Source organism: Botryllus schlosseri, chromosome 7 (genome assembly GCF_051294905.1).
Source record: "Botryllus schlosseri isolate E-star chromosome 7, Bs_hap1, whole genome shotgun sequence".
Classification (NCBI taxonomy): Eukaryota; Metazoa; Chordata; class Ascidiacea; order Stolidobranchia; family Styelidae; genus Botryllus; species Botryllus schlosseri.
In genome coordinates this window covers 3,739,593-3,749,537 of record NC_137242.1, presented here as the reverse complement: position 1 = coordinate 3,749,537, position 9,945 = coordinate 3,739,593, and positions in this window count along the sequence as shown.

Below are 9,945 nucleotides of genomic sequence, written 5' to 3'. Positions count from 1 at the left end.
ATGAGCAGCAGTGCTTTGGCTGAGCATTTAAAGCGAGCGTTGGTTCTTAAAGGTAATAAGCCGGGCCACGACAACAGTAGCGATAGCAGCGACGATGAAGACCAGAAAAAGAAGAAATATCCCCTTGAAGCGAAAATGCCGCAAACTCTCCATCTTCTTTATGCAGCGAGTAAGCTACGAATTTACAAGATAGCCGATAAAATCGCGGCCAACGAAGTTTCCGGATCGTTGAAACTCAGTGAGCAGGAGATTCAACTAGAGATACCCAAACAGGAAGTTTGGGATTTCAAACTCGGTGACCGTGTAAGAATAAAGCAACAGTATTCTTTACAAGATTTCAAATCGATTCAGAGCAGAACCCTCGGCTGGAACGCACGGCTTCGCACAATTTACGGTTGTCAGGGAATCGTGACACATAGATGGAGCGAATACGAAAATGGCGTTACTATAGATATGCCGTCAAGATTCTCCACAAGTTGTATCTACTCGGGTTTGGTGGAAAGAATTCCAGATAGTGAAATTGACGAGGACACGTCTTTTACGACACAGTGGAAGGTGAATGAATATGTCACTACTATTATGGATAAGAAGGTGGTAGAACTTATGCAGCGACGACTTGGTACTATACCGCAGCGCTACCTGGGAAGAAAGGGTAGAATTATCGCAGTGACCAGAGTGGCCATCGTCGTAACCTTCAACGAGCGCACAAGTGTCGATATCAACTCATATTTATTAATGAGGTGTCCTGATCAGACCCCTATCGAGATAAGTGAGAGAAACCATGATAAGTTCAAAGTCGGTGATAAAGTCAAGGTTCTCAGTAACATCAGACAGCTAGTGGCGAATCAGAAATATCACGGAAAATGGAACGTATCTATGACGTCATTTGCTGGAAAAGAAGTGACGATTATTCATATCTGTAAAGACCTTAAAAAGATACGCGTTCAATACAAATTGGGTGACCATTGGATTATGAATGCAGATTCACTGTACCACGAACCAATGAAAGAAGTACCACAAGAAGATTGTAAATTTAAAGGTGGTGACATTGTCAAAATCAGAATGACCAACAATTTGAGAGCTTTGCTTGATAAGAAGGACGTGCCGATGGTATTCCTTGAATACTTACGAGCTACCGCTAAAGTGAAATTAGTCGATCACAATTTCGATTACCTGATCAAATACAACAACGACCAGAATGTTTCCGCTTATGCCTCGACTATTCGAAAAGCTACTCAGGGGGAGAGAGGGCACCATATGAAAGTAAAACATGATATGAAGAATATCAGGGTGGGCTGTGAGGTATATTTGGATATAGGACCTCCAAACTTTGTGAAATTCGTGTTGAGCGATTCGAACGCCCACCAAGACGTGGTTTATGCTTTAACTCACCCTTCGACTCTCGTCGGCTATGCCGAAGACAACCGAGCCGTTTTGGAGTACAGCAATGGAAAGAGATACAGAATCAAAAAGAGATTCCTCACTGTACCCGACAAATTCAACATGCAAGGGGGCATTGATGGAATTGAATTGAACGCAGCGAAAGAAATCCTAGACACAATAGCCAACTGCGTGCAAATTGTTACGGCAAATGAAGATGCGGATGTGACAAAAGGCTGCCCAGTCCGAATACTTCATATGTCATTCGATTCAGCCCCTGTGGTGGATTTGCGAGTGAATTCGTCTTCAGCTTCCGTAGAACAATTAGCAGAGACACTGCTCTCAATATCCACATGGTCTGTTGACATCATTGCAGACAATGTGATTTACATCAACGGATTGAATTCAATTGACAGAGAAATCAAAGTATCCATGTACTTCAACCAGGAACCCTATCTGCCTTATGAACGCCCCGATTCAAGTCAGGAACCGATGTCGTCAAAACCACGTGAACCCAGTGGTACCAGCTCGGTGCATGAAACGCCACGGACATTCTTTGAGATTGCTGAAAAGGAGGATTGTGCTGGACCTATCCACAACGAGCCTCAGCCACATGGTGTACAAGCCGAAAATGATCACCATACTGGACCAATGGATCCGCCGCAAAGAATGTCAGATTACCGTTACATGCCTTTACCTCATGGCATCTACATACCGTATTTCCTTGATCGTAGAGAGCCACGTGGACATGTCGAAGAAGACAATAATCAGCAACAATCAACAAACGATCCGGTCGTTAGCAAAACGTATATCATAAAACATGTCGACAGATTTTATACAAACTGAATGCATAACATTATACCAGGGGTGTCAAACTTACTTTGGGTCGCGGGTCGGATTTAAACCTTTTGATCGCTGGCGGGCCCGACCAGTTAAATGATTCCAAAATGTTATCCAAAATCGAAACCTTTGATTTTCACTGGTATTCCTAATTATGAAGCCTATACATAATAGTGGAATACATTTTATTACGAATTACATGGGCTCTCTTCTGGTAACATTTGCATTCGCAAAAATACGATGATTGACCAATTGAATACAGTCACGAACTCTTAAATCAGGGGCTCCATTGATGACATATAAGTTACTTATTTCTATGCTCATTTGGTCTTCGTTCCGATGCGGGATTGACCCTGCGTATGCGTTGGGAGGTAATGAGATTTGATTGTAAACGCGAAAGTTTGAATTTGGTTCATTAAAATTTAATTATCATTAAATCACCATTCGGTTTTCCCTGGAGGCAGGTGACCTATTGAGTCAGAAGTTACAGCAGCACGACCACCGATATTTGAATTATATTCCGGGTGTAACTGTTACATTCTCGGTAGAACTAGCGTACAACGGTTCGGCATTGGCGTTGTCACCTCGGTTTCACAAAATATCTCAGTTTTGATTAGAAATGTGCTGGACAATGAAAGCAATTTCTATTTATTCAGAATTGCTTCACGGGCCGTATGTTTGACACCCCTGCTCTATTCTACAAGTTCTAGCTTTAGAAAAAAATGACATATCTAAACAGATTTGGCAACGCGTCTATTCTCCCGATAATATCATCTGTAGTCAATGACCTTTCCCGCATGTTGCGGAGCTCTTGCTCCCTCTCTCCTATCTGTTATGGAAATATACTACATCACGTGACTTATCGCATAGTCATAACTAGGGCCATTTTATATGACCTTAAAAATCCATAATATGACTTTATTTTTCGGAATATATGACTTTATATGACTTTATGTGACTTTATGTGAAAATCGTGTATTTTTACATGCCAACAACGTCACTCACGGAACTAAATAGTAAAACAAACGCAACATAACACATCCATTTTTATTTGAAACCATTGTTGTAGTACAGATTCATGTAGTGCGGAATGTTAGAGTCTTTGAAGTTACGATTTGGACGTATAATGACTTTAGTAAGGAAAATAAGCGCTCCACAGACGCTGATGTGGGTTGACACTTCTGCAGTTTTGCATAAAGCGATGGTGAAATGTCTCGTCTTTGTAGTTCCATAATTTTTTTCACATCGTTTTTGTCCAAATGCTTCTTAATGTAATTTTTGAGCTCAAGCGGATCTTTTCCGAAATCAAGCGCATTTAGATCAGCATGGGTGACGGGCCTGTACGTTGGCTATAACTTTCCATTACAGCATCACATCAGGTTGATGGTGTACGTAAGCTATAACTTTCCATTTTCATTATTAAGTTTGAAATATTTTTATAGTGGAGGCAAATTGACTGAATAGTCAACTTTGGATCATTGACTGAATTTTTGATGCTCTTTACAATAACTTCACCTTCCTACGTCTCGGCATAATTTTGAGCAGCATTCGATCAGCTACCCCAACGAGTAACTGCCTTAGTTTCTTAGTGCTTGATTGCTTCACTGCTTAAATTGGTACTTTTTATTCAAACTATACTAAAAATATGACTTTATAACTTTATATGACCTAACCAGCAAAATAGGACTTTATATGACTCTATAACTTTCTTAATATAACCCATAGGGATGCGCTTTTTGCGTTAAAATTGATTTCACGACTTACTGATGCATAGAAAAAAATATGACTTTAATGACTTTAAATGGCCCTAGAACCCAGTGCATATCGTAGATCGACTCAGAAGAGACTCATGTACGCTATAACTTACTGCTTAAACTATCCGAATTACTAACCATCCGTACAATATATCTGGAAAATGCAATTGTTGTCGTCTATTGAACTACCAGTCAAGAACTACACAGGATGTTCGTGTCACTTACTGCCAGTTAAGTAGGGGAGATGTGGTACCGATGGATCAAAAATTGGAAAATGATCGCTGGCTCCAAAATGTTCAGCCGAAAACAACAGGTCTTTTGCTGGCTCAGCACTTTGATACAAGCTCCACCTATCGCGCACATATACATTATACATGAATATCCGTCTTTTCAAAAAATATTTATGGACGTTCAAAATTTGTTGCTCGAACGTGTCATCGGTCCCCACCCGGTGGGTCCAATGGCACACGACCCGGGGACCTATGACACATATACCCTAAATACCTCAGATGTGACAACTTTTCTTGCTCAGTATCATAATCTAAGCTACAGTAAGCCAAAGAAGAATGTTTGATCGCAACCGTCAAAAAATAGAATAAACATTAACTCAAATGTTGTCATAAAATCACATTTCGATTTAGGCTCGGACTTATAAATTTGAGGGTACATACATATTGCCCGAAAATCGGCAGTGTGACTTCCAAATACCTCGTTATAGCGATAAAACATCATGTACAATTATTACATAAAGATTTTCTGTACGTAGGCATGTTTCATTTGTTTTATGATTAGTATGCTTGATTATTTTGCTTGATTTGGCTATTGTATCATCGGTCCCCACCCTACGAATTTTACACGTGAATCGAAAATAATTCCACTCAAGGAAAGTACAGCAAAAATAATAGGTGCCATTATATAGCCTGATACAAGCCCTACACTTCACAATAAAAATGATTGCTGGTTTGTTCGTGTTGAAGGTTACAAAGAAAAATGTATATGTCGATATAAATTTACTTTACACCCCCCAAAACAAAAAACATCTGTGAGACACCCCATAGCTCGCGCACGTCGAATTTTTTTGTATGTGAGGAAAGATTTTGCCAGCAAGCAATTGTAGACAAGTTCACGGAGTGTAATCATAGAATGATCATAGAGAATTTTCAAAATATTTTCGGTCCCAGTGATCCATCCCGTACATACGCCCTACTGTAAGCTGCTATCAGTATAGACCACGCACTTGCCGTATATTATTGCAGACTAACGGACAGCTCCTCCCATCGCAATGTAGACACGGTCAGAATGCACTATAATCACATAATGTAATTTGTTCATAGAGATTGAGTAAATAGGCCTAACCATGCAATGCATGGAATGCATATTGTGAACTGACAAGAAAAATAATGCACTGTAAATAAGATACAATAAAGTTTTATTGAAAAGCGACGGACTGATTTCTCGGACCAAGGGAAGAAGAGTAGATATCCTGCTGAGAAAAATTGAATTATCAAATAGATCATACGAATACCGATATTACTGAAATACGGGTAGGGTTAGGTAGTTAGGTTGACTTGCAAATTTAAATTTCATTAGGAATTAATGATATGCAGAGGTGTTCTGTAACAGTGATGGAAAAAGAGTCAGCGTTTCTACTCAATATTAGTTGAAGTATCATCGTAAATTTCTAATCAATTACAAGGAGAGGTAGGAAATTCTGAGTAATGACAAAACTACTTCCAGTAGAAGTAGAAAATACAGATCTGAAAAAGAACTCAAGTAAACACAGTTCCCATGGGCAGATTTGGTTGATGTGTCTCATACATTTAGCAGTTAAACGGAGGTAGGGTTACCATACGTCCTCCTTTTTCAGGATTTTGAAATTGTCCTCCGAGGACGCCTAAACGACATCCTTTTTTGGCAATTCATCCTCCTTTACAGCTTTGACAGCTAGGATAATGGACAGGTTCGAATGAAAATCGGCATAAATGACGCTAAATAGGTTATACGGACGTTCGGGCGGGTCATTCGGGAGTCGATTGAAAGTGACGACTTTTTTTAATCATCACCACATATGTTCGAGCAAAAATAGTAAAATAGGCTGAATTCAGTCTTGATCAACTAACTTTTCTGATTTGGTAAAAATGTCCTCTTTTCCCGATTCCAAAATATGGTAGCCCTAATCGGAGGTAGCTTCCGTCGATATTGCATCTACTATCTTTGTCACTCACTCGCAAAATGACTAACTGCACCACTAATTCCAAAGACTACTGCAAGTCGTTTCGACACCTTCCTATCTTTTCATTTTATCGCAATTTTGGGTTGTGTTGAACTGATAAAAATTTCTAATAAACCGAACCGAATAAGTGCAATTTTTCAAAATAGATGCAGTCACCGTGATACAAGGGGTACTTCGCCCGCAGTCGTCATGACAATTTCACTCAAAACGCGACGCAAGAATATCCCAACAGTAGCTTATGTTATACAAAATCCAATGTGTAGAAAGTAAGTTTTGCCTGATAAATTTTGAAGTATAAGTTAAATTAGTCCAAAAAGATAACCCCCCGAGCACGTAGTATATGTAAGTCCTTCGTTACTGATCACTTCTGGTATTACGTAATCAGTTTTATTCTAGGGTTACCATAGGTCCTCCTCCTTTTTAAGATTTTGTCCTCTTTTTTAAGAATTTTGGTCAAATGTACTGTCAAATTGGAGTGAGATACCGCAAATCAGCACAAGTACAGCTCCGGCGGACATTTCGGGAGCCGAGCCGGAAAAAAGGCCTTTTTTTAGCCAACCACCTGTAAACGTTGAGGAAGAAGAAAGTTGACCCCACGAAGTGAGAAAAATTTACCATTTTATCAAGAGTTTTCTGCGGAATTCTAGGTTTCAAAATTTTGAAAAAGTGCCCTCCTTTCCCGATTCCAAATTATGGTAACCCTATTTTATTCACAATCAATGCGTGGACTAACAGCGACAAGATCTATTCCTGTAGGCAGTCGTTCGAGAGAACATTATAATCCTCCCTGCAGGGGGCGCTTGCGTGACGCGGTAATTCGCAGGTCGAGGACTCGTTATTGATATGGAATGTTTTCCAGGACAGCGGAAAGGGGAATCGTGGACTGCTCAAATGCTCATCTCACGCAAAGGTCAAAAACCGATCCCAATTGCACGAGTCGGGGTGTCAGCTTTCCCGTGGCCACTCACTGGCCTCAGATCCTTCTGTGGCCGGCAAAAAAAATCGCTTGGACGACAATGATAAAGCGGTTTCGCACAGAGGTGGTCAGTAACGAAGTACTTCTATTTTTTCGAAATACTCAAGTAGTTTTCCTCTACTTCTGGTGCTCACTCAAGTATATCTGATTTTCGCTACTTCTACTTCTACTTTGTGATATTTTGTGATCTACTTACTTACTCTTCGCTATTTTCAGTTTGTCAAGTAGAAGTAGTTTATTCCTCCAATACGAAAGACAGCCTGTGGAATTTCGGGGTAGTTTTCACGGAGTACCACCATTTAATATTCATAAAAGTCAAGCAAAGCCCAGAAATGTTGTTGCGCTTCGTGCACAGTAGTTATGGAGTGACTAGTATGTTTTCACGAAAGTATCAGTGAATATAATTTAGGTACCGGATTGCTTGGTTCCGCTCACATCGCATTGTCGCTCATATCAAATATTTCATCACAGTAAATATTGCCCACCATAACGTTTGAAACTACCGTTTCGAAATTTTGCAATTACCTATAAATCGTAATCTAGCAGCCCGTGACTTGTCCTGCTAATCGGTAAAATCCGGCTTTTTTTTAACGTTACACATGTTTTAGCAGATCACCTTTGAAGCTTTATGGACAAAGGACATAATATATATCTTTCGGTATTTGCATTTCAATTTCAATTCCGAGTATCATACTTTGAGTTCTAATTACTTTCAGTTCTTTTGTCTGCAGAACATACATGTTGAAGCATGAGAGCAAGTGCAGTAATGCCTCTATTTTCCAAAAATAAAGCTATACACTAAATATAAATTTTACGATCTACAATATTTGTTATCAACGTATACTAATCTCGCAAAGTGTTGAAACCGTATCCGATACAACTTCTCCGTATTGCTCTTCGCCTAAACTTGGAGCCTTATAATATAGGGTAGGGCGCCATGCCATGATATTCTCTAAAACGGGGTCTTCTAGTAAACTAAGGGTTAGTATCGCATTTTCATATCAATACTGTCAATTGCATCCCATGATGCGAAAGAATACTTATTCCGTCCAAAATTGATACCTCCTGGGATGCATCAATACGAAGGTGTCATCACGTGTGAATAAGATAGCAATCATGATTACTTTAAATGTAGGGCCTATATGCCAGCTTCTATAACTACGATGCCGACCGTCAGAATCAAGCTAGAGTATATTCATGACATTCAGGGATATCTAGAAGTTATAGATATCCCTGGTGACATTATGGAATGTGACATCTTCCACATATTATAAGTTAATTCACAAAGAAATACGGTCAGCTCTACGTGACTCGCTGTGATCGGCAGGGGGCTGTTTTTGTTCTGCGACAGTTTTTTGTAACATAGACTCTTCTATTATTTTCAGCCAATCGAGACACACAGTGTACATGGTTCTGGATAGGCTCATTCTCTTCCGTTGAAACCAAACAATCGAACGATTCATTTCACCTGCGTCATCTGCGATTGTTAAAGCTACTATGCCACTTCAACTCGGCGTCCGTCAACAACAATGACAGAATGAATCAAGGAATCGATTCGTACGACATTAGAAAAGGTGCGTCTGGTTCCACCAGTGTTTCGTGTCGCCGCGTCTTGGCGACACGCGCTGATTCGGAATTAGGATGTGGATTGCCAGGAGGTAGATTATGTCAATTGGTAATGTAAATAAATACAATTCTTGAAATCTGAGAGAGATACATCACGGATAGCAGTTATAAGTTAGGCAAATTTTTTCGTTCGTTCGTTAATTTGAATTTTTTTCGATTCAAAACACCACAAGATTGCGTAGGACAAGGCAGTAGGCATGTTCGATGACTGCCGGATAGCCGGCGAAATACTGTTCCACCACCGAGGTCCGACAGTCCCTCCGCCAATCAGTCGTTTTGTTGGAAGTTTCATAGGATCAAAACAGCACAAGTTTGCGATTTAATGAAGGATTGAAGGGTGTCCGACTTGAAGAAGTGTTTTAATTAGACCAGCTACATCCAGGACATGTAAATAAGAGGCATAATGTGCAATTGTACACTGGTTGAAAAGTAATAGAAAGGACAGCATAAAAGGAAAAGCGATGAAAATGAATGTGGCATGATTGTATGCGTTGGCGAGGTCGATATGTCAGGTGGTGGCCCGCGTTCTAGTTGATAGAGCGTTGCGTATGGTAGGCCTACTTGGTCGACGATCGGCAGTGTTCGGCTATCCGACAGTCGTCGAGCGTGTCCGCATTCATGTCGAAATACAACAATTTCTTCTAAATGAATACTAGCCAGCCTTCAGCGAGATAGTGTAATGGTTATGCGTCCGGCTTCTCGAGCGGTAGGTCGTGGGTTCGATCCCCGGCCGGGTCATACCAAAGACTCGAAAAATGGTATCCGCAGCTATCCTGCTCGGCGCTCAGCAATCACGGATAGCATGGAGGAGAAAAAAAACGGGGGCGCAGACTAGATGACCTCATGGGGCCGTATCGCAACTCCATCGCCAAAGCATCTCGATGGTGCAGGCGAGAAAGAATATCATATCTCTCTCTCTCTCTCTCTCAGGAGTACCGGACCACGACCTAACATCGACCTCGCCCTCCGCCACATGCCACCTCATTTTGTCGCTTGCGTCTAATTATATTCTCTGCATTAGTGTGTATGCCTTTTCTTTACTTCGCCTAGGCTAAGGTGGGTGTCTGTTCTTAAAGGCTACTCCAAGTTGTTTCGATACCTTCCTATCTTTTCAGTGTGTCGCAGTCTTATGATGT